General features: G+C 43.2%; 1 protein-coding gene and 1 long non-coding RNA gene across 4 annotated transcripts in view; both read left to right on the top strand.

Moving 5' to 3' along the window:
• Positions 1–25,680, top strand: part of Arhgap42 (Rho GTPase activating protein 42) — a 219,443-nt gene that overhangs the window by 1,256 nt on the left and 192,507 nt on the right. The window lies entirely within an intron of this gene.
• On the top strand, positions 369–10,390 carry LOC143274176 (uncharacterized). Its single transcript, XR_013052601.1, has 2 exons — positions 369–5,335; positions 5,512–10,390. It is a non-coding gene; the product is annotated as an uncharacterized LOC143274176 (long non-coding RNA).

Here is a 25,680-nt window from a genome sequence, read left to right as displayed (position 1 = left end):
GGCCTGCATCACGTGTGGTGTTGGTCACTGGTGAGCGTTCGGGTCTAAGTTCAATTAGACTTAGGATAGATGTAGGTATCTGGATTCTGCTTCCTTTTCCACACCCCTCTCGACAGGATATTCTTTACTCATTTCTCCTCCAGAACTTACCCTTCGATTTTTACAACTTAAAAAAGTTTCTCACTCCAGACTTTCTCACACTGAGAACCAAGTGAATTACTACACGGCTAAAGCTTAACTATTGCCTTTCCTGGGGCCCATTTGTGTCTAAAACAGAAGCTTGGGAAGGCTTCGGCTTCAGAGGCGAAACTCTTGGTCTTTGGTTTTGATGAGGCACTAACGTTGTCTGGAGAGGCCTCTGGGTGCCTCTGGGTGCTGTCCATGCTCAGGTGGTGGAGGGAAGACTACATGAGTAGGGTTTGTGTTTGCCTGAAGCAGACTTAGCGCTCAGCCTCTGATCTATATTTGAACACTGTATTACTAGCAAGGATTTCTCTTAGAGAGATGTCTTGAAATTATTGCCTTCCAAATCACTTTTGGTTTTAGCAATACCCAGTGCTCAAATATTTATGCACCACATGTTATTTTTCCAGAATAAAGAAAATATGTTTATGCCCATTGTCAATTAATCTGAATTTGAGACTACTATGATAATAATTATTTACATGGTTTGTGAAAATATGGCTTCTTTGCAGTTCTTTGAGTGGTTGTCTACACAAATGTGAACTCCCTTTGTATCTGGTTCTGGTTTGAAATCTTGGTTGAGGTCTCAGAACCAATCTTATTGAGCACTGGGGAGCATGATTTCTCCTCAGAGGGGCCACCCCTTTCCCCAGTGTGCCAGGCCGACTCACGCTTTGCATGGTGGGTGATCTACATTTGATGTTTCACAAGGTGAAAATACTTCCTGACACGTATTTTATTTCACTGGTGATATTACATACTTTCTTGGGATTCTTCAGTCTAGCTTTGTGAATCAGATCATGTGTTTCTCGACCCTCTCTGGGGCTGTTCTCTCACATGTCCCTGAGGGCACCAGGAATGGCCAACCTTTTGAGGATGGGATCTGCGTTCACAGCTGTCCTGGGAAGAATGCAACCTGTGGGCAGGCCCTAGGTTGGACATGATGGTACCCTGCCTCTTGAATTCAGCCTTATGCCCTTGAATGTATAAACGTGCTATTGTTCTAGAATGTAGTACTGTAACTGACACACAGTTAGTACTCTTCTCATTGTGGAAGGAACTGTTTTATTTCTCATTCAATAAATTCCCAGGACTGGTGAGATTCCTCATTGGGTAAAAGTGTTTGCCACGCAAGCCTGACCACCTGAGTTCATAGCCTGCAACCCCTAGTGGGAGGAGATAAGTAACTCCCAAAAGTCACTTCAGTTGATCATAGGCATGCCAACACACACACACAACACATACACACACAGAGACACACATCAACTGTCAAATGGGGACTTTTGAAGCAAAAGATGTGTGAGATAGGAGAGTACTGCTGTTTGCTCACCAATCCACTTCTGTTCCCCGAAGAGGACACTCCAGGCCAAGCGGCGGCTGCTGGATGCCAGCACTCTGAGGCGGCTAGGTCTGAAGGACTTGCCCTATGCTTTCCCAGGCCCACCGAGGGAGCCCTCCTCCTCCAGTCTGGCTCTCCTGACTTTCCTCCTGCCGATCTGAGGAGGTCTTCAACTAGTTTAGTAGTTGTGTCCCTGATCCACTTTAGGTTTTTAATTAAACTTGTATTTCACTTACAATGATTTTCTAATATAACTGGTTTAACCAAAAATAGCAGTGTTTGATTTCTACTCTTAATGAGTAGAATTTTTCTGCATGCATTCCTGTGTATGTGTTTGTTTGATGCAGTCTTAGGCAGCCAAGACTGGCCTCGAGCTCTCTCTCTTCTTGTCTCTGCCTCTAGAGTCCCAGGTTTATTGGCACATGGCACTACACTCATGTGCATGCTCTCTTTTGGTTTATATGTACATGCCTGTCCCAGTAAAACTATGCATGTCTCCTGACCCAGGTTTCTTTAGTTGGTTGTATGGACGATTGCTTATTAATTGCATTAGATATTTTTATCTTGTAGGTTTTTAATTGTTGTTGATGTTGTTTCTTTGTATTTTGAGACAAAGTCTTACTATGCAGTTCAGGCTGGCCTTGAACTTGAAATCCAGCTGCTTCAGCTTCCTGAGTTTGGAATCACAGCATAGCATTACCATACTGAGCTGAACCACATTTAAATTTTATTTTATGTGTTTGCTTGCATGTATATGTCTGCAGTATATGTATGCATTGCCTATAGAGGCCAGAAGACGTATCAGATTCTCTGGGACTGAAGTTTATAGACAGCTGTGAGCTACCATGTGAGTGCTGAGAATCAAACTCAGGTCCTCTTGAAGAGCTGCAAGTGTTTCCATTTTTACTTATTTGTTTGTTTATTTTATGAGATGAGGTATCACTGTGTTGCCCAGGCTAGTCTTGAACGCCTTAGCTGGGTTGCTCTTCTTGCCTTTAGATTCCAGCATTCTTGGTTTGACAGGCTTACATGATTTCACTTTAAATGAGTCCATTCTATTTTTGTACCCACTCTGAGGAAAAGGGTGATGGTTTAACATATCCATCTTGACTCGAGTTTAAACTCCAAGTATGATAGCTGGCAAGCAGCTACAAGCATTATTACTCCTATGATTATCCGCTTATTTCATGACATACCTTATATCTGTAAATGATATTTGACAATGTTCTTGATAGTGCTGACTCAAGTTTGGTTCAATCCGAGTGACTCAGAAACTCCACCCTTATCAAATATTATGTTATGTGAACTTTATTCCTTTATCAGGTGCCAGTTTTAAAATCTTTAAATCACAGGTTTTTACTTATTTTTTCTTTTAAGGATCGCTCATATGTGATAAAATATTCCCGTATTATTCTCTTATTCTTTTCCATATACTTTTTTTTGTCTATGCTTTGCATTTAAAGAACCATTGAGAGCAAAATGGACTTTGTTCTTCAAGTAGAGGGTAAGAAGAGAAGTGGGGTGACATCGGGAGAGAACTGGATATTTACATTGCATTAGGCATTATGAGTAGTCCAGAGATGAAGTGCTGTGCGATGTGGCTGGGTTCTATGCCAACAATATGCCCTTCAATAGGCGCTGTTCTTGGATTTCAGTGGCTCCAGGGGTCTTGGAGCCATCGCGGTAGATACTGAAATTAGATGATAGGCAGACTAGATAACCCCTCTGTCAGTATTCTTCCCTCCAGCCTGCTCGGCACCATCCGGGCCAGTCCTGCTCCATTCTGGCTTTCCTCTCGGGCTTATGCTGGAATTGGCATTTGGTTTGCTCTTAACAGTTTTTTAAACCTGTGTTTGGGGTTATTTGAAACAGAGCAACTGTAACGGAGACTCATATATTCAGTTATGTATTGTGATTGTTAAGTATAGGTATGATAGCTAAGGCTGGTTGTCAATTTGACAAGACGTGGGAAGAGGGAACCTCAGTTGAGGGCTTGTCTCCATAGGAGTGGCCTGTGAAAAATTTTCTTGACTGGTTAATTGAGGTAAGAGGGCCCAGCTCACTGTGGACAGTATCATCTCTCAGAGCTGTTGGAAGGTAGCTCACTGTGAGATGGAGAGCCAGTAAACAGTGTTTCTCCATGATTTCTTCTTCAGTTTCTGCCCTCACTTTCCTCAGTGACAGAATGTGACCTGGAAGTATAAACTGAATGACCACCTGCGCAACCCTTGCTAATGGGGTTAATCCCAGCAATTCGAACTAGGCCAGTACGTAAGCTTGAAGCAAGTTCTGTCTATTACTTTCATACTATCTTAAAAGCAAATGAGTTTACAATTTTAATGTAAACAATACCGAAAAACCAACACAAAACTTGTCAACTCTGTATAATTAATTTAATGATGTTGTTTTGCTGAAACTAATTTTCCTCTCACAGAGATGGTTGATAACATCTATGGTGTTTGTGGCTTTTCCCAGTGGGGACTCCTTTGGCATTGATGCCTTGTTGATGGCCTAACCCCACTGCCCCAGTCATTCACTGGGCGTACTACAGGCCTTCTAGAAGCAGATGCTTATGACACTAGTGACCCAAGACCCCAAGAAGATGCATTGCGTTCATTCCAGTGGTTGGGATGAGGCACAAGCTGATGTTGTAGAATATGCTAGGGAGGTAAGTAGCATAGGTTAGTCCAGTTCCCTGTAGACATGTACTGTCATAGCCACAGACTTCAGTGTGAAGTTCACTGCTAACCATGCATTTGTGATCTGGAATGAGGTAGGTGTTAAAGGTAAACAGAAAATCCTGTGTCAGTAAACAGCCTACTGCTTGGGGGTGGGGGGGAGTGCAGGCAGGAGGATGAGGAGGAAGTTCATGGCTTGACTTGATAACTTGGCTATGTAGCAAGATGGAGGCCATCCTGGGCTACACAAGACCCTTCTAAAAAGACAGCAATAATGAAAAGGAGTTGTGGGAAAGATGATGGACCCCATCTCCCATCTGTTGCCTAAACTCAGCCTTGTCCATGGACTTTTCCTGAGCCAGTCTCTGCTTGGTATACTTAGGCATACTTCTGCATTCAGAAGTTTTGGTTGTGTAGGGAAAAATAATTAAGTGAAAAGAGGAAAGGGAAAATTCACAGCATTGGAGAGGCCATCCATGGTTCCCTCCTGTTTACACTGTCATTTGCAGATGCTCTGAGAAGTATCACCTGAGGCTCTTCGCGGTATCTGAAATGCAGTCAGGCTGTCTTCAGGTGAAGTGACGTCCATGGTGCTGTTTACTCTGGAGTGCTGTTGAGTGCTGTGCATTCCACTGAAGTGGTTTCACTTGCTGGATTGGGCAGCCCAGTCAAAAGTGTGAATGTGTAATTACCTCACCATTCATTTGCTCCTGATAGTCCTTAGAACCCAAAGTAAATGAGCAGACGCCTTTCAACCAAGCTGTAATTAATTTTAGGAGCTGGATTCAGACTATGGCTCTTTAAGGTCATTTCAGGGACTTGGTCCTCAGGAAGGCAATCGTACTTGTGCTAATTTCAACGGGTGCCTTGGTGCTCATCGGAGTGCAGCTGAGGCAGCCTGGCTGGTTATTCCAATCTACTTTCTTCACTGTGTGTTCCACAGCTTAGTAGGCATTCTAGAATGGTGTCTGTTTCTCCTGAGTTCCTTTGCAACAAGGTGGTCATTGAGGCACTTTTCTGGGTTAGAAGGTCAGAAAAACGGGTTGCAGTGAGAATGGAAAGGCAATGCCTTTGTGTTGGAAGGGACGTCTTAGCAGTAACTACTGTGTGCACAGCCTCCCGTCACTAGGGCTAGGCAGTTCTTTTTTTTTTTTTTTGGTTTTTCGAGACAGGGTTTCTCTGTGTAGCTTTGCGCCTTTCCTGGAACTCACTTGGTAGCCCAGGCTGGCCTCGAACTCACAGAGATCCGCCTGGCTCTGCCTCCCGAGTGCTGGGATTAAAGGCGTGCGCCACCACCGCCCGGCAGGCTAGGCAGTTCTTAGAGGGCAGAAAATTCTGAGTACTGAAAAGGTGCTCTCCAAAACATCCTTTCTTTTTTTTTGGGGGGGGGGTTTCGAGACAGGGTTTCTCTGTGTAGCTTTTCGCCTTTCCTGGAGCTCACTTGGTAGCCTAGGCTGGCCTCGAACTCACAGAGATCCGCCTGGCTTTGCCTCCCAAGTGCTGGGATTAAAAGCGTGCGCCACCAACGCCCGGCTCAAAACATCCTTTCAATCATTATTGCTTCTTAGACTGCAGAGTTAATTGAATGAAAAGTGATATTTAGGATTATGTAAAATAAGAGGAATACAGTTCACATTTAGCGTGTTTTGGTCTAGTAAAGTTTTATGTATTTCTAAGGAAAGTGGCGAATCTTTCCCCTAGATTTATAGGCAGAAGCAGGAGATTTGAGAGAGTGGAATATTACGCTGCAGTGAGTAAACAGTATGCAACAACAGAATGCTTGTGAGGGACAAATGAGGAAGGGGAAGGGAATGGGTTTGAATTTGAATTTCTTTCCTGAATCCTGCTTCTTGGCAGAGCTCTGGTTACAGTGCCAGCCATCTTGCTGCTTGCATCGCAATTCTGCCCACGTTAGCTTCTAAGCAGGTGCCATGTGCCACATCCCCAATTCCACCAGGCAAGTTCACCTTGCAACTCTGCCAATTTTTCCCCTTTCTTTGAGCTTGCCAGAACGCTATCCCAAATCTAATAATCTTTACAATGTATCCTCTGTAGACCAGGCCTCATCCACCGAGAGTGCATCTTCATGTTGAAGTTTCAGTTTGCCTCCTGTTGGGGATTGTGCCTTCAACTTCAGTCATGGCATATGCTAGCTCAAGGCAACCCAGTGTAATGCGGGGATTTAACAAGGCAATTCCATGTAGTTTATCTGGTAGTTAAAAGGAGGTTTATTTTGGGGTAACTTACAGCCAGTAAAGGGGTCAGTTCAGGATCCAGGAGAGGTGTGGTGCAGTCCAGAGGGGCTCTCTGGAGAACTCTGACGTGGTCTGCAGTCCAGCATCCAGGATCATGAGGAGCCAAGAGGGCTGGCACGTAGGGATCTCTGGTCTTAAGGGCTCCTGTCTCGGCCACGCCCCTGGGGCAGGTCATAGGTAGGCATGGCAGTTACCAGCTGCCTCACTGGGGTGGTGCTTCAAGGTCAAAGCTGGAACAGCTACCTACTGCAGCAGTTTATCCAAAGCATCTGGGTAAAAGACATGGGGAACGCGTGCTTCTCAGGTGAGCTTAGCATTGTCATTCACAGGTATGCCTGGCTAATAACATTTCATCTCTGATCATTAGAATATTTTAGCACTTGGTAGGTGCATGAAAGACGTAGTAGCATCAGCAGGAGCTAGTCCAGTTTAGTAGAAAGGGCCTGGGCTTTGGAGTGAGTAATGTGCCTTTTTAGTGCCACAGCTGTCGTTTGTAACTGTAGGCCTATCCTGCACTTCTCTTGTGACTTTACCCACTCCAGAGTAGTGAATAATGTTTACTTCACATGCACATGTTTCTTTGTATTGAATATATTTAAAATTTTTTATTTATATAATGTGCATGGGTATTTTGCCTGCACATATGTCTGTGTATCAAATGTGCACATGAATGGTGCCCTCACAGCCCAGGAAAGGGATCAGATCCCACAGAACAGGGGTTGTAGATGGTTGTCATCCATCATGTGGGTGCTAGGAATTGAACTTAGGTCCTCCTGAAAAAGCAGCTAGTGATCTTAATTGCTGAGCCATCTCTCCAGCTCTGTACTGGATTTGACATCTGCAGAGTATATAGTGCAATGGATGACACTTGATCTTCAATATTAATGTTCTCACCCTTTTCCTCTCCAGATAATATTGATGCTGGGAAGTGAATATGCTTATTAGATGGCCAGATAAAGAGATTGTGTCCACCTAATACCTGGAAACGCTGAAGTCAAAGGTTGCCATCAGACCACTTAATAGTGGGATTGATTCTAAAACTATGGGAAGAAAAATCATTGAGAAAAACTAGAATACTGTGGAACCTTACTACAATGAGATTAATTAGATTAGGCTTATTAAGAAATTGTTATTTGTGGGCTGGAGATATGACTCATTTGGCAGAGGGCTTGCCCAGGATGCAGGAGACTCCGGGCAATTCAGTTCCAGCACCACATAAACTGGCTGTGGTAGTGCATGCCTGCATCCCAGCACTTGGGGGATGGAGGTAGGAGGATCAGAAGTTCAAGGCTTTATAGTGAGTTTGAGGATAGCCTGGATACATGAAACTCGATCTCAAACAGGAAGGAAGGAAGGAAAGAAGGTGAAGGGAATAAACAAATCGACATTTGCATTAAAGAATCTTCTCCTGGGCCAGTGGGATGGTGCAAGCCTGATGGGTTTAGTTCAATCCCCAGAATCCATAGTGGAAGGAGAGAACAGACCCTGCAGTGACCCTTTGACCTCCACATTGTGCACTGTGGTACATGCACACCTGCATTCAGATACAAATATCACACCTATGCTCACACACATACACACATGTGCACACACACACAATTTAATAAAGGAACCTTTTGTTCAGCAACTATAATATTGTGTAGTGACTCAGATATATGAGGGATTGCTACAAAAGTGAAATTGAACAACTGATTATGACTTGCTGTTAAAATGCTGTATTAAGAATTACACAGCTTATTTTCAGGATACCATTTCAAAGGTTTTTTTTGTTTGTTTGTTTTTGACAAGGTCTCACAATGTAGCTCCGGCTAACTCTCTACATAGACCAGGCTGTCCTCATACTCATAGAAATCCACCTTCTTCCGCCCGAGAGTTGAGATTAAAGTTGTGTACCACAACACCGAACTCAAAGGGCTGATTTTTAATTTTCTGGGGATGCTTTCTTTAAATGCCATTCATTTTTTTTATGTTTTATTACTGCCATGAAACTCACCCTATTAAACATTCAGTGATTTTTTTTCATATACTTAGAGTTGTGCCTCATTACATTATTTTTAGAATTTTTTATCACCCTTGGTTAGCCCTCACATCTCATATTTTGATAAAGTAATAATGCTATTGCAATGCTCCAAAAGGAATCTTTTCTTGGTTGTTCTATGATGATAAACTTTATTTCACTTTTAATTTAGCCTTCTGTGTTGAAATGGATACACTTTAAATACATTATACATGAATAAATTATCGTACACACAGTATTCACACTGTTGTGTTAAATATTTTCATTCCATATGAGCATTTTTTTGTTAATCATACGAAGTCCACAGACTGAAGGTGCTATTTATGTGTAAGTAATTTAAAACACTCTACATACGAAATGTAAAGGGAACCAGAGCAGACTGCATTTATGTAAAGCAACATCTGTAGCGGGCTCGAATTCACTAAAAGGAAATTGGATCATGTATCTGCTAGGTGATTGAATATGACTTTCATCTTGTGAAGAATTTTTTCTGGAACGCCTCCGAGGCCTGTGGTGTTCAGGTTGTGATGAGGCATTTAGGAAGCCCTGACATGCTGGGGTGCTGGGGTGCTTGTGCTGGGTACAGCCACAGCCTCTGCTGGACTTTACTAGAAATAAGAAGCCATTTACACAGCCTCTTTAGCTCCCATGCTCAGACTGCTGGTTTTCACACAGGGTCTGCTGACGCCAGTCCCTGCATCTTTCTTTTTTTTCTTTTTTTATTTTTTTAAGTGTTAAGTGTCTTTTATTTTAAAAATAGATTTATTCATTTTAGTCTATGTGTGTTTTGCCTGTACATATATCTGTGCACCAAATGCCTAGTGACTCTGAGGTGTTTGTGGTAGCACTCGCCCTGGGTCACACCTTGGTTCTGAATACACAAGCAATGTGGAATGCACTGTGTACACCCTCATGCTGGACACACCAAAGACCACACAGCCTGAACGACCTCAGCCCCGATTCCAGACTGCCCTGTGCTAGGGCTTGTAGGGGTTTCTTGCTTTGTTTTGTGTCTGTGTATATAAACTTCTCTGTGCTTACAGAAACATAATGGCTGAATTATTGAAAACAATAACTTTTAGTATTTTCATACCATCCTTTTTCAGAATGTATCACATTAGTATATATCTGGAATCTGTATGTGTCAAAATGTTTTGTTTTTAAAAGTTGCTGCTTGAGTTAAGGAAGTGGCTCAGTGGTAAAAAGCACATATTACTCTTCCCGAGGACCCGAGTTCAGTTCCCAGCACCCATGTCAGGTGGTTTATAGCTGACCGTAACTCTGCTTCCAGCAGATCTGAGGCATTATGCCCTCAGATGGGTACCCACACACATGAGGCACACACACACACACACACACACACACACCCCTCCACACACACACTTAAGAAGAATAAAAATAAACAAATCTCCAACTAAAGAGATATAAGGGCTTTCAGCTATTTTAATACTGCACAGCACTGCAGTGCATTGGCTGTGATAACACTGTGCAATTTAGGAAGTGATCCCATGCTATGGAATTAAATTTACTTGTAATTGAAGATGATTAGGATTGGCAAGCAAGTGCTATTACAGTTTACTAAATTGATTGCTTTTCTATTAAATATAAATTTTATGATCTAAATTTGAGAGAAAAACTAAGGTATAGAATTGTTTACATATTATTGTCATTACATGAGGAAAATGTGCCCATGAAATAATATACTGAAAAGAAAAGCTATGTGTAGATGTGTAGGGGTCGGGTGGATGGGAGCTGTTATTAGGGAGATCCCAGCTTTGGCTTCTGTAGGAAGTTATGGAGACCTACTGGGAGGCTGAGGCAGGTTTGTCAAAGCCTTGCTCTACAGTTTTCCGTCATGTGCATTTGTGTGTGTGTGTGTGTGTGTGTGTGTGTGTGTGTGTGTGTGTGTGTGTGTATGTGTGTGTGTGTGAGACAAAGCACATAAAAAAGCAGTTGAAGGAAGGTGTTTTTTCTTTCTTACAATTTCATGATACAAAGGCCTGGCCAGGAGTCACACTGCTCCCCTTCAGGAAGCAGAGTAATGAGTGCCATTCAGGGGGCACCCAACCTGGAGAACTGTGCTCCTCACATTCAGGGGGCCCCCAACCTGGAGAATGGGGCTCTTCACATTCAGGGGAGTCTTTTCACTTAAATTAAACTTCTTTGACAATGCCTTCACAGACATTTGTGAATGCCCAGAGGTTTGTTTCTTAGGTGATTTTAAATTTTGCAAGTCGGCATCATTGAGGCTGGAGAGTGGCTCCTAAGAGCCCTTGTTGATCTTGCAGAGGACTCAGGTTCAGTTCCCAGCAGCCACAAGGTGGCTCATAACCATCGATAACTCCAACTCCAGGGGAGTTTATGCCTGCTTCTCTCCTTCAATTTCATCAGACACGCTTGTGGTGTAGACATATATACGGGCAAAATATCACACACATAAAATAATAAAAATATATGTAAAGTAGATTAAATATCAGTTTGTGTCTGCATGTTACTCTCTCCGTGTATGTAAACACACGTGCACACACACATCTGTTAACAGAGTGAATCATCACAGTATGTGTATATACTTGTACATGCAAGTGTCTTTGTGTATATATACATATACACGCGTATGTATTTGTGTGTGTGGTGGGGGGGCGGGCGTGAGTTTCAAAGCTCAAGCCTATAACTGTGAGTCAGTCTGAGAGACACAGCTTTCCAGACTTTACTCTTCACATCTTTTGTTTCTAATCCATGGAAGATTCTCTGTAAATTATTTGCAAGCAACTTTCATTTTGAACCTTCACCAACATTGCCTTCCTGCCTTTTTCCACCTCCAATTTCTGGTTATTTACTTTGTTTTTTCTCTTTATGCAATTCTGTCTGAGCAATGTTTTTCTGTCCTTTAGAAATGACATGCAGGCAATCCTGAAGGTACATAACCAGGTCTGGTCTGTTTTATTTGGCTGTGGTAAGCATACAGTTTTTATGGGCCAATTAATTATCCCAGGTGTTCCATGAAAATATAACCAGTTTCCCTAAGTAGGGTTCTCCTGAACTACAGACTCAGGTTTTAAGAATGTTGAGAATATACTGACAATGATTCCAGCACAGAGCCTAGAGTGACTTTAATTTATTTTGTAATTTTTTTTTAAGTGTCTGGAAAAGATTCCAGTTTCTGTGGAAATCCCTCACAGGAAGGCATGGCATTATTTTGTTGAGGTAACATATGCTGAGGCAGCTGGTCACAGCTGACTTGAGAAAGTGAGAGACTTTGGGTTCAGTAACTGGCTTGTCCTGGCCCCTAAGATTTGCCTTCAGTTGGTTACTTTGGCGTGGACCCGGACCTGGACCCGGACCCGGACCTGGACCCTGTGCTCAGTCTCTGGTGAATTTGTAACTTTCTCTGAGGCTGTTTGCTAGTTTGTGTTTGGGACCACTGGCTTTGCTACGAGATAGATTCAAATTAAGCCCAATCATTTATTATATCATTATTGGCTACTGTCTTAATCTTTTTTTTTTTTTTTTTTGACCATTGACAAAATACTTCAGAAGATCAACTCAGCAGAAGAAAGTTAATTTTGGCTCATATTTCAGAGATTTCTCTCTGGCTCATGGTGTCTGTCCATACTCGGTTGCTCTGGTGTTTTGGGAGCTCAGGATAGAACTGAGGTGAGGAGTGAATGGTGTAGAAAGCGATTCAGTGGGAAAGAGAGACAGGGCCCGAGTCCTGCAGTTCCTCAGTGGTCTACAGTGGCTGTAACTCAAGACTTCATCACATGCCCCTGTGCTGGCAGGAAGGACAAGCTGCTTTCTGTACTTTTTGCTGAACATCACTTGAAAACTTGAAGGAATTTAGCCAAGAGGAATTTGGTATAATCAAATGTTAGTTATTTATTAGCTCTGCTTTGGGGATCTGCAGAAATCATTCCCTTGGCAGTACTATTGTTGCCTGCCCTGCTTGCTCCTTCTCTGGGCCCAGCTTCGCTGACTTCTGTTTACTTAGGAGATCCATGTGTTTGTGTTTTTCATGTGGCTTGAATTTTATCATATTTACCAGTCATCTTTTCTAACCAGATTATTATACCAGTGTCTCTTCTGCTCTTTCTCATAAAAGAAAGAAACGATAATTTAAGTCAAGGATTTTGGTCCTGGCCTTGTCTGGCCCCTCGGAGCAGATATGGTTTTCTAACAAGGTGACCGCATCCTGACTTACTTTCTGCTATTTAAATTGGGAGGAAGAATGCAAAGATTTCTGAAATCCTGGTTTTATAACAATAGAATCTTTTTAGCAGATCTTTGGAATGATCTTGAGAGGATGAAACGATTTGCACAAAGGGAGTTAAAATCCACACACCTGTTAAGTAGATTCTTAAATAGCCCGAGGTAGAAAGATTACCAATAGTGACATTCTAGAGTCATACTGCTGTGAAAATTTATTAAAACATTTCAGACGGTTAACAGTGAATTCAACTGTTTAGCTCACTTTTATGCCAAACAAATGTGTTTGTGTGTTTAGTTCTGAGACGATTCAGTTTTATTGGAAGTAGGCATTCCCACAAACTTCAACTTCCAAACTTGATAGATTGTTTCATTTTCCTTCATTTTTGTTAGGAAATGGAAATTCTTAAGTTCCAGTGTGGAAGGCATTTTAGTGAGCAGATGTTAACAGCCAGCCCTCTAACATCCTTCATGGTTCTTGGACTTGACCAGGAGGCAGTAGACATCCATTAGAGCTGACATCTCTGGCTAGACTTTCGATTCTTTGACTTAGTTGAACTACACCAGACAGACCTAAAGAACTGTTATCTAAACCAGACTGACTTTGGATCCCTAATTAATCATACCTTGCACATCGTTTTTTTTCTTCTTTTTTTTCCCTTGTACATCTTTGTAGCTTTTGCCTCCAGTTAGGAAGCGTGGGAGGGAGGAGCTTTGGTCTCCCAGAACTTGAATATGAAGGTCTAGGAGAACAGTTGAGTCCAGTGGAAGTCAGTGCCCTTGAGGGAGTCTCCCTCCCTCTCTGTTTCCTGTTTTCCTGTGTTAGAACTGTCCAGAACAGGCTAGGCTGTGTCCTAAAACAGGAGTCCTGCAGTAGAGGAGCCCTGAGAAGCTAATCCCTTGGGGAAAACCCCTGGAGTGTTTGTTTGTAGACTCGCAGACCCAAGCAGAGCCAAGTCTGTCCTGGGCAGCTGCTTGAGGCTCAGGGAGTCAGATTGTACCTGAGGTTCCCTGGCCCCTCCCGCCTTCCCCCAGTAAGAAAGGTGCTTTGCTCATTTGGTTTTCAGAGTAATGTTCTGTTTCTCTGCATTTATACTCTGGTATATTATGCCAGAGCTAGGAATTTAGCTGGAAGTTGTTTATGGTCTATCCCTGAGACTGAAACTGGTGCTCCCTTCCCAGAGATACACTCTCTCTGGGCATGGCTTCTTGCACCACTAGGGGACCTTACAGAAGGGTCTGGAAGCAGACATTCTTGTTTACAGGAATCTTAAAGAACAGAGAGATGAGCAGAGAACTGTGGTAGGTGAGTTTAGCTGGTGGAGACATCACTAGAGCAACTGTAGTGAGCTGCCTTTGGGAGGACAGCCCAGCCATGCAGGGCAGCATGAACCCAGCATTGAAAAGAAAATCAACTGCCTTCATGACGGCTATTGGGAAGTGAGGGGAGACCTGGGAAGGGCAAGCCTGGATGTCACTGGCCTGAAGTGCACAGCCAACTTCCATGTCTGATCTCACTGACAGTTCTGCACTTGAACTGTGCTGGGTTCAAGCATGGCCTGCGGTCATTTCGTGCTGAATAGGGCTCTTGTCCAGCAATGTAACACTTACAGTACAGAGCCAGTGCGGACCTGTTTATGGTTCATTGTGCAGGATGTTTTTAAGCTCTAATAGTTAGATACCAGAATTTAATTATGAGCAAATGAAATAAATGAGCAGATGCTGGAAATGCAAGGCAGTTAGTGAAGACAGTAGTTATGGCAGGGAACGATAGAAACTTCTGGTTAGTCAAGTTGCCAGTTGCTGATTCTGAAGTGGAATTGGAGCTGTGTTTTTGTGGTTTTTATATTCTTGGGGTAAAACATGTTTCCTTAGGAGGAATATATTCTTAGAAAGTGAAACTGAAGTTTATTCTAAAAATGCATTCAAAAATAGAAAATTACCCAATAGTTTTAGGAGTGTGGATTGTTTTATTTATTTTTGAAAATTGGCCTTCATGAAAGAAGGAAACTACTCCTCTTCTCTTCCTTCTTTTAAACTGTCTAAAGGTTATGTTTCGAACAAATATGTAGCATGGAGGAAGAGAAAAAATTAAGCAAAGGCAGAGAGTATTGATTTAAAACCCAGCGCCGGGGGCCCTGGGGGACACTCCTGGATGAACTCTTGAGTACTTAAAGCTATAGACTGAAGTATTCATGGGGTGCCAGTGTCATCGCCGGCCCTTCATTAGCTGAGGATGTTCCTGGCCAAGCAGAGAACACGCTCCAAACAGAGACCGTGGGGAAGAGATGTCACCTGGAGCTTGATGCAGATTTACTGTTCACTTTCTACAAGAACTGTCCTAGCGTCCTGGGCGCCCTGAGCCCCTTTGTGTGTCAAGTGTCCCAGTGGCTCCGAGCTTCATTTGATCCTAGAAGGTTGCTGAAGTCTACCTAGTAAGTTGAATTAATGCTAGGGAAAAATAGAAAAAATAAAATGCAATAACTTACTGAATATGTGAAGGAAGACGTTTAATGAGGATCACACCTGAGTATGGTGATGGGATGGAGGCTATGGTTCTTCTTTAAAAGTGTTATTACATCCATTTGTGTGTGTATGTGTGTGTGTGTGTGTGTGTGTGTGTGTGTTTTCTCTGTTCACCACCTGGGTTCTGGGGTTGGAACTCAGGTCGTCAGGCTTGGCCGCAAGCGCCTCTACCCACTGAGCCATCTTGCTGGTGCAAATGTTAACTCTCAGTGTGAATCCTAGTCAAAAATTAAAAAACGAGGGAAACCCCATGCTGAGGGCCGCATCTCCTGAGGTAAGTGCTCTGCTGCCTGGATGAGGTGAAGGCTCTCAACTCTGCAAAGGTGGGTAAGCAGCCCTGTGGCTGAGAAGTGTGCTGGCGCCCCAGAGACAGTTAGGGTCACAGTCCTCTGGTGAGGATCACGTCTCATGGGGCCTTTAAAAAATCTAGACAGCACTTAGAGCCATGCCATCCAGCAACTGACAGGAAGGTCAAGAAAGCTAATTCACCTCATTTTGCAAGCAGACATTTTCTACTTATACACACACCTCTGAAATCAGGCACGCCTTTCTCTTCTGCCCCATGGGCTGAGAGCTTCAGAGTTTGGGAGGGACTTGGATTGGCTGTTAGAAAAAAGGGCAGATTTACTCAAGTGAGCAAGTTTGAATCAGGGAGCAAAGGTTGTCTTCTTTGGTTGTAAGATGACAATAAATAAATCCGATGAAGTTTTCAACACATAAAAAGTGGAGAAACTTTTTTCTTTTTTAAAAATGGGTTGCAAGTGAGAAATCAAAAATGAGGCCCTGAAATTAGAATCATCTACCACAGAGTGGGTAGTAATTTCTCAATCTCCAGGACACTTATCAATATTGGCTACTTAGATTATCAAAAAAAGTGAATGGCTGGAGTTCTGCTTAGCTATGAGCATTTGCTGCTCTTCTAGAGGACCGACATTCACCACGGCATTCGCGTCCTGACTCACAACAGCTTGTAACTGGAGCTCTGCAGAATCCGGTGCTCCCTTTTGGTCTCAGCAGGCACTGCAGACACATGCGTACAAACACACACATACATAAAACACATCTTAAAAAGGCGTAAGCTGGGGTAGAGCGGTAGCCACGTTTGGAGAGTGTTTGCCTCGAGTGCATGGGGCCCTGGGTTCAATGCCCAGTACCACATAAACACATAAAAGTGGGTGTGGTGGCCCCCCGGGCAGGTGGAAGCAAGAGGATCAGCAGTTCCTTCAAGGTTCGGCAACACAGGGAGTTGGAGGCCACCCAGTTCCGGGGTCGGGGGTTCGGGGCCTACAGTCCACCATGGCCGGTAAGGAAAGGAACGAAAGCCTGCCAGACAGCCAGGATGCAGAGATTGCATTTCACACGTGCAGGAAACAGAGAGAAAGAGCAGGAAGTGGGGCCAGGCTGCAAGGCCGGAAAGCCCGCCCCCAACGCCATATTTCCACCAGCAAGGCTGCTGCACCGGAAGTTTCTAGCACCCTCTCAAACCGCGCTGCCTCCAAGGGATGTTCACATACCTGAGTCTGCAGGGGTGGTTCCCACTGAAGCTCCATGTCATGCAGCGGTTCTGTGCTTGTGTAGAGTACTTGTTTAAATGGATTCTACACTGGAGGGAGTCTACAGTTTTTCATTAAGGCTTAAAGTGGCATTTGAGATGGGAGAAGTGGGGGGGGGGGAGGTTCATGACAGCTCACGATTTACGTGACTTACTAAACACAGTGATTCTCTTATAGACAAGGAGAACTAACCATCTTTCAAAGAAAACACACATGACTGAAAAGGCCCCGGAAAGCCCATGGGCTAATTAAAGAATAACAACAGTGTTTGGTGCAGGGAGACCAGAAACATTGCTGGGACTGTCTAAATGACTTCCCCTTCTTTCTCTCTAGTTCTTTCTTCACCACTAGATGTTGTTTTTGTTTTGTTTTCTTTGTTGTTTATTTTTTAGCTGAAATACTTCTTGTGTGCGGTGTTGTCAGAAAACAGTTACCCACGGATCAGGGCTGTGCTCATGGGTACAGATTTGATGCGTTAAGACGGTGACTGAAAGATGCGCCTGCTTCAAGCTCTGTGGGAAGTTTTGGCTGCTGTTATTACTTAGCATTGGTCTCTGTGGCAACAGCAGGAAAATGTGAGGAAAACAAACATGGATTCAAGAGAAGAAAGAGATCAAGCCTAGCGGAAGCCCACAGCTGGCCTTCTCGGGGTCACAGTCTCGCACGTTTCTTTGCTGCTGTGTCTGTCTGTGATATTCTGGGAGCTCAGGTCTATGCTGCAGACTTGGCTGTGCTTCTGCCTCCTGAGGTCCAGGCAGCTTCATGCACTCCTCCCCTCGCCCCCTCTCTCTGTCTCTCTCCATCTCTGTCTCTGTCTCTGTCTGTCTCTCTCTGTCTCTCTCCATCTCCGTCTCTGTCTCTGTCTCTGTCTCTGTTTCTGTCTCTGTCTCTCTCTGCGTGTTTGCAGGCTCGCAGTGATAGGTGGGAAACTTGGCTCGACCAGCTCTCAATCTCTCACTCTCCTGTAGATGTTACACATCTTGAATCTGTTATTCAGCATAAAAGAACAGTGCAGCCATTTCACAATCACAAAGAGGAGCACTTGGAAAGAGAAGAGGACCGAGAAAGCTTATCACAAAGTTGTTTATCACTTTTCAATTCCAGGCTCTGTCCTTCCATCTGCTTGCTGTTGGCTGAGTCACTGCCCCCTGAACCCCTCAGCCTGCTGCTGGAGCCAGCATCTGCAGCCTCAGCCATCACTGCCTCAGTGGGCCATCACTGTTCCTCCTCTCCTCTTGTCTAGGAGGTGGCAGTCACGTAAAGCATGCTGGGATTCTGAGCTCCTTGCGTTTCAGCCACGACAGACTGGATAGTCTGTTTTTCTAACCTGGGACCGCACTGGCATGGGGAAAAACTATGCAGACTGTCCACACAGGAGAGTGGTCGGTGTAGACGAAGTAGAGATTGCCAACATGTCACTCTTTAATTACTTTCTTCAAACTTCCACTGGGTTCTCAGAAACTGTGTATGAGATAACAACATTAAATGAGATGTTTTCTTAGCACCTACAGTAAATTGGAGATCTAAGAGAGAACTCAGGAGACTCCACAGGTAGGTTGTATCCATGTAGTTATTCTTAATAACGTTGGAAAAAAATGGGAAGGGGATTCGTACAGATGGCTGTTCTGATGGTGGGAATATAATTATTTTTGTTCTGTTTTCCAAACTTTCTCTAACATTTCAGTACTGTTTATGCAATAATGATAATTTTTAGTAATAACAGAACTATTTCTCATGGGGAATACAAACTCTACAAGAGGAAAATTCCAGATTTACAAAACTAACACAGTTAAATTCAAAATCTAAAGGAATGTTTAGAAAAAGATAAACAAAAACAAAACAAAACAAAACAAAGTCCTCATAGGACTTAAAATGACTCCCACCACAGCTGAGAATAGTGGGGGAGGGGAGGCAGTTTCTTTAAGGGAAGGCTGACCATGTTTCCGTGGATTGCCCGATGCCCAAGCCTACGTGATCAGCACAAACTGACTGCAGTGGGTTATACAAAAGAAAGAGGATGGGATGTTGAGGGGAGTGTGTGTGTGTGTGTGTGTGTGTGTGTGTGTGTGTGTGTGTGTGTGTGTGTTTCTGGAAGGGGTTAATGGAAAGAATAAGGATGAATATTATCAAAATACATAGTATGCCTATTTTAAATTCTCAAAGGGTTAGTAGAAATACATTAAGAAAGAAAAAACTTAAAATAAGGACTTTTCTATTAACTTGGTGTGGCTTTGTTGTTTAAAGTAATTTTTTGAGGCATTATTGATAACTTGTGTTTATTTAACACATAAGCTTTTAACAACTTAAAATACATATGTAAAAGGACGTTCCATTATTCTTTTCTTACAATATTTTACTGTGAACATTTTCAGAATGCTCAAAACTTTTACAGTTACAATGAACTACTATATACAAATTCATTTTCTACAATTGTATATATTTTTAAAGGCTTCTCTAAACTGAGTCGATACTACAGTTTCAATATAACTTCCGGTCTTCTTCCTCTATGTATGAACATGTGAAGTCTTCCCTGTTACAGTCTTGCATTCGGTGTGGCTCCTTTGTTAAAATGAATGGGTCTATTCATAGATTGTTATTAGCCAGTCTGTAGGTTTCATCAGGCTCCCTCTGTGTCCTGTGTCTGTCATACTTCACGGAATGAATGGTTTCATAATGGTTTTGCATTTCCTAGGATGCCATGGGGTTAGGACCACGTGGTCTGTAGGCTTTTCCTATTGGCCTTTTACTTAGCTATATTCATTTTGTGATGTGGTAGCTCTTGTAATGTTAAACAACATTTTACTGTATACATGTAACCAGTTAGTTTGTCGGGTTTGCCTCCTTTGACCACGTATTGGTTACTTATATGTTTGGCCTGTAATGAGTAAAGTTCCTACAAAGATTTGCCTGCAAGGCTTACATGATTTTTCTTTTGCCTGTTGATCTGAGAGAGTACATCAATTGATTTTTAATGATTTAAAAATTTTAAATATATTTATTTAGTGTGTATGAGTGTTTGACAGTATGTATATGTGTATAATGTGAATGCTGGTGCCTATGGAGGCTGGAAGAGGGCACGGGAACCCCTGGAACTAGGGTTTTATAGATGGTCATGAGCTGCTGTGTGTGATAACTGTTGAAGATATTTTTAAGCTTTTATCCAAAACAAACAAACAAACAAAAACACAGTGGACTTAAAACTAAAAAACAATTAGCTTTATATCCTTCCGTGATTTCTTTCAGTAATTTCAGAAACTTTCTGGATTGATCCAATCTGTTAACTCCAGACTAACCTTAATAACAGCAACAAAGAAATTATCTTCAGGTGTTTATTAAATGAGGGTGATGGCCAGAGAATATCATTGTTCCTTTTATAGGACATGAGTGCAGATAGACTTGATCTTTACATTCAATAAATTATTGAGTGAAATAGTTAATATGTATTCACACATATATAACTCTTAGGTGCCAAAGAAAATACAAACATCAAAAAGCTGAAAATCCAGCTGGTACTGACTTGTGCCTGTAATCCCAGCTGTTCAGGAGGCTGAAGCAAGAGGATTGCAAAGTCAAGGTGTGTCTAGTTTACAAAGTGAGTTCAAGGCCAGCCTGGGCCACTTAATGAGGCAGTTTCTGAATTTTTTATTCTTTTTGGAGAAGGAGGGCTGGGGATAAAGCTTGATGGTAAAGCAATTGTCTAGAATGTGTGAAGCCCTGGATTTGGCCCAGTGTATTATAGTTACTTTTCTTTTGCTGCCAAAAAAACACCATGACCTGGCCAGACAGCGGTGGTGCACACCTTTAATCCCAGCACTCGGGAGGCAGAGCCAGGGGATCTCTTGAGTTCAAGGCCAGCCTGGTCTACAGAGCGAGATCCAGGCCAGGCACCAAAACTACACAGAGAAACCCTGTCTCTGAGAAACCATGACCAAGACAGCTTATATAACAGGAAAAGTTTACCTGGGTTTGTGGTTCCAGAAAGAGAACAGCCCATCAAGGCATGCTCCAGAGGAGAGCTTGCCTGGTTTCAAAGCCTTTGGCACAAGGGCAGGACAGGGAGGAGTGGATCTATTCTCTGGTCAAGAATAGCCTTTGTAGATAAAGTTTAATGACAGCTGGACTACCAGGGCTTTCTCACAGAAGACATCAAGTATGCATGTGGCAGCTTGAATTCCTGTCTACTCGAGGACTTTCAGAAGGCACGTGTCTCCGATTACACCGGTAAACATGCTGGCAGAAGCTACCGCTTAACAATTGCAGAGTGTTCTTTCCTTCAAGAGACACATAAAGAATGGTCTTAAAATTTTAGCTAAAGACGTTATTTTTATGCCTGTGCATATGGTGTGTGCGTATGTAGGAGTTCATGCCACGGCACTTTTGGAGTCAGGTGATACTTTTGTGGGGTCAGCTCTCTCCTTTCACCTTGACATGGCTTCTGCAGATTGAACTCAAGGCCGCCAGGCTTGAGTGGCAAGTGCATTTTCCTACTGGTCCGTTTTGCCAGCCCTATAAATAATAACTAACTGCCCCTATCTTATTTTGTGTAGACTTTAACTATATTTTCTCACCTTGAAGCTGACTTTTAAGGTTAGAATACAAAGCAATGGGTTTGTCATGGCATCTTCATATGTGTGTCATTCATTATACATCGTTCTTATTCACCTTCCCCGTCTTTAATTTTTCAATAGAAAGCTTGTTTGTAAATAGTTCTAAAAGTAATGATGTTTTGGTGCCTCTTAGAAGGATCCAGATTTCTGTCTGTCATTTTGTATTCCTTCAAAGTCAGGACTGAGTCTTGCTTCTAAGATTTGTGGGCAGGTCTTTCCTGTTCAGAGCTTGTATAGTTACTCTCTCATGATGGGCACTTGGGAGAACTGGTTCTATAACTCAGGGCCACTGGGGTTTTGTGGGTCACTTTAGGGAGCCTGGGAACTCTGGGGAGCCTGGGAGCTTTGAAGAGGGTTTATTTTGACGATTTGAAGGCACTGGGTGCCAGCTGTTGACTCCCTCACTTGAAAGCTGCTGAAGGAAGCCTGTTGGTGTTGCCTCCTGCCCAGGCCAGTCAGCAGGCATGAGGAAGACTGGCCCTGTGTCGGGAGGAACACACTAAGAAGCAGAACTTCTCAGAAGTGGCTTTCTCAGAGAGAACTTCTCTCACCCTTTTAATGAAAGTCAAACAGCTGTGTGGTTCCTTCTCCTGTGTTCTGGCCCTGTCTCTTTCTCGTATGTATCACTTTTTACTATCTATCATGATATATGTTTTATTTAACTTTTTTGTTTTGCCCCCGTTCCCCCACCCCACCCCACTTTTGAGACAGGGTTTCAGATGATGTAGTTCAGGCTGGCTTTGAACTTGTGATTCTGCTGGTTCATCCTCCTTAGAGCAGGATTACAGATTTGCCTCACTCACCAGGTTTACTTGTCTTGACCTCTTTTGTTTCCTGTATAATCCCCAGTACCTAGGGCAGTGTTCAACAAAGGCTGAACAAAAGTTGAGTAGCTCTTAAGGGTTTGAAACAGGTAGACAGAGTTCTTATGCCATTGCTCCTGCAAACTCATACCTGCAGATACATTGCCATTGTCCTTGGTTAGTTTTATGTCAACTTGATACAAGCTAAAGTCATCTGAGAAGAAGGAACCTCAATTAAGAAAACGCCTCCATCAGATCAGGCTGTAGGCAAGCTTCTAGGGCATTACAGGATTTCTCTGTGTAGCTTTGGACCCTTTTCTGGAACTTACTCTGTAGCCCAGGCTGGCTTTGAACTCACAGAGATCCCCTGCCTCTGCCTCCTGAGTGCTGGGATTAAAGGTGGCACCACTACTGCCTGTCATTTTCTTAACTGGTGATTGATGTGGTAGGGCCCAGCCCACTGTGGGTGGTGCCTTCCCTGGGTTGGTGGTCTTGGGATCTATATGAAAGCAGGCTGAGCAAGCCAATGGGAGCAAGCCAATAAGCAGCACCCCTCTATGACTTATGCATTAGCTCTTGCCTCCAGCTTCCTGCCCTGCATGAGTTCCTGCCCTCCCTGCTTCTGATAATGAACAGGTATATGGAACTGTGAGTGAAATAAACCCTTTCCTTCCCAGATTGCTTTGGTCATGGTATTTCATCACAGCAATTGTAACCCTAACTAAGACAGCCACAAAGCAAAAAGCTGTAAATACAGGCTTTTAATTGCAGCTGGGTACAATGAACCATGCTTATCTGGATTGGGAGGATCTCTTCTCTGAGTTCCAAGGTACATATTAACTCCTTTGGGATGTTTTTGGACATGCTAGATAGGTCTTGTGGTCAAGTCAGACAGTAAGGCCTCCAGAAGGCCCTGAGAAAAGGGACTGTGTGCATACACAGGGAGCTGCATCCTCGGCTTATGAGTGTCTATGTCTTGTTCATGGTGTTCCTCTCCACCAAGACACTTAATATGCCTCAGTTTTACAAAGGGAAAAACAATCTCCAGTTCCCTCCGTGTTTCCCAGTCAGATCTAGAATCTGGAAAGATGCTTCGTGTGTTGATGATCTAACATTTAGATTTCAAGTCTGTTAGGGCACAGGTCACATTAATTAGCAAACCACAAAGACTGTCAGATTAGCTTGTTCACATACTTCCTGTTACTCATAATGCAGTCAACCTCCATGGACCCAGGCAACATATGGGTATGTAAAGTCTGGGAATTAACACACTCTTTCACTTGATGCAAACTAAGTATAGACATCGTGGGTAAGAGCTTTGATCTGCAGTTTACTTGCTGGATTCAAATCTAGGTGCAAACTCCAGCTAGCTGGGTGTCTGTACTCAGACTGAGGAGATGATCATACTCAACTCCTGAGAAAACCGTACAGGTGCAGTGTAGCAGCTCTTAACAAGATGCTTGGCACAAGCTAAAGGCTTCCTAAATATTGGCTTAAAAAACAAAAATGAAACCACTTGACGGAGTGTTCTTTGTGCAGTTAAAAAAAGAGAAAGACTTGTGGGACTTAATTCTCACCACCCATTTGAGTGATGAAGGAGTTGCTGAGTGTAATGACAAAGACATGGGGATAACCCCCAAATTTCTGAGAGATCAAGCTTTCCTGGTGTGTGAGCATACATATATATTGACATACCCACACACAATTGAAATGATTTTCCCATTGGTTTATAGTCACTGTACATCGTACTGGAGCACACAATGACATTTCATATATGTATATGCTGTACTTTAAATACACCCCTTCCCTTTCTTAGTAACTTTAAAAATGTACTTATGCAAATTAGTTACTGGCAGCGCCTCCTGCAGACTATCTCCCAGTGAAGCGTCTTCCTACAAAACCAAAGGTCCTAGGGTTGCTCTGTCTTTAAAGGAACTTGTCTTTGGACCACAGGTTTCAGTGTCATCTGTAGTGATTATCGAGCTCTGGTCTTTAACCTCTGATGAAACATGCATAGCTGATTTTAAGGGAGAAGCCCTGCATCCATTAGAGAGTTTTAGAAGATAGTTGTATAATCTCTCAATGTCTCTCATTAGTTTATAGCTCTAAGCTACATGTTTAGAGGCTTATGTGCACTAGCTGGTTTGAGCAGTTTTACCTAAGGGAATATGTGAGAACAAAGAAATGTCAAGACGTTTTAATAAGAAGAGCAAAATATTCTTATGAAATCATCACTAAAGCCAGTTTCACGAACAGTGATTTTAGATGGCCTGGTGGGGGCAGGGGTTGCAGGTTATCTCAAGACCCTGACATTACCCTGGAACTGAGTTCCTTTTTTAAAGTTACAGCAGCAAACCTTACAGTCTATTCTATTTTTCAAGAATTTTTGAGACCCTTGAATTGCCTTCCAACATTTATGTTGATACTGCACCTCCAGGCTTCCACAGCTGCCATTGTCTGGGATCAAGTGTCGCACATGAGCGTGTGTGAACACTGCACAGGCCAGCCATGACACACGGCTAAAGGCATTTATTTATTTATTGTGACAACTATTCCTGATGGCTTCAGAATGCCTTTGTGTAAGAACAAAATTAGTTTGAACCGATGTGGTTCTCTTGTTTTGTCACTGTCTTCTAGTCAGGAATGACTTGAGTCACATTACAGAAAATGACATTGTATCAGGACATTTTGAAGTTTTCTGATTTTCTTTCTATAGTATTAAAAAAGGGTTTACTTTTATTTATGTGTATGTGTTCGTGTGTGTGTGTGTGTGTGTGTGTGTGTGTGTGTGTGTGTGAGAGAGAGAGAGAGAGAGAGAGAGAGAGAGAGACAGAGAGACAGAGAGACAGAGACAGAGAGGGAGACGGAGACAGAGACAGAGAGAGAGCCACAGAGGCCAAAAAAGGGTATAGGATTCTCCGGAGCTGGAGTCCCAGACAGTTGTAAGCTGTCTGATGTGGTGCTGGGAACCAACCAAACTCAAGTCCTTTGCAAGGGCAGCCTCTCCAGTCTTTTTTCTGGTTTTCTAAGCTGAAAATATCCATGAGGTAGAGTGTCCGGTAAAGGCTGAGACAGAGTTGCTCGTTTGCTGCTTTGAGTTTCTCAGAACCAGGATCCTCCAATAACAAGTGCAGAAACAGAATTGAAATGTGCAGCAAGGGCTGTGTGGACCAGCAACTGCAGACAAAACAAAAGAGCTGCCACGGGACTGGGGCGGGGCTGCCACGGGTTTGGGCTTGCTAGGGTCCGGGTCTACTCAGTTCAGCGGGTCTGACTGGAGACGGAACTTTACCACCTGACCCTTAGGGTCCACCGCCTCACTGTCGCTAAAGTGTAAAGACTAACACAACAGCCAGGTTGTGGTGGTGCAGCCTTTAATCCCAGCACTCGGGAGGCTGAGGCAGGAGGACCTCTGGGAGGCCAGCCTGGTCTAGAGATCGAGTTTCAGGATAGCCAAGGTTACACAGAGAAGCCCTGTCTCAAAAAAACAAAAAACAAAAACCACAACAACCAAAG

Source organism: Peromyscus maniculatus, chromosome 7 (genome assembly GCF_049852395.1).
Source record: "Peromyscus maniculatus bairdii isolate BWxNUB_F1_BW_parent chromosome 7, HU_Pman_BW_mat_3.1, whole genome shotgun sequence".
NCBI classification, from domain to species: domain Eukaryota; kingdom Metazoa; phylum Chordata; class Mammalia; order Rodentia; family Cricetidae; genus Peromyscus; species Peromyscus maniculatus.
Note: the sequence above shows the minus strand (reverse complement) of the source record. Positions and strands in the feature narration are given on the sequence as shown.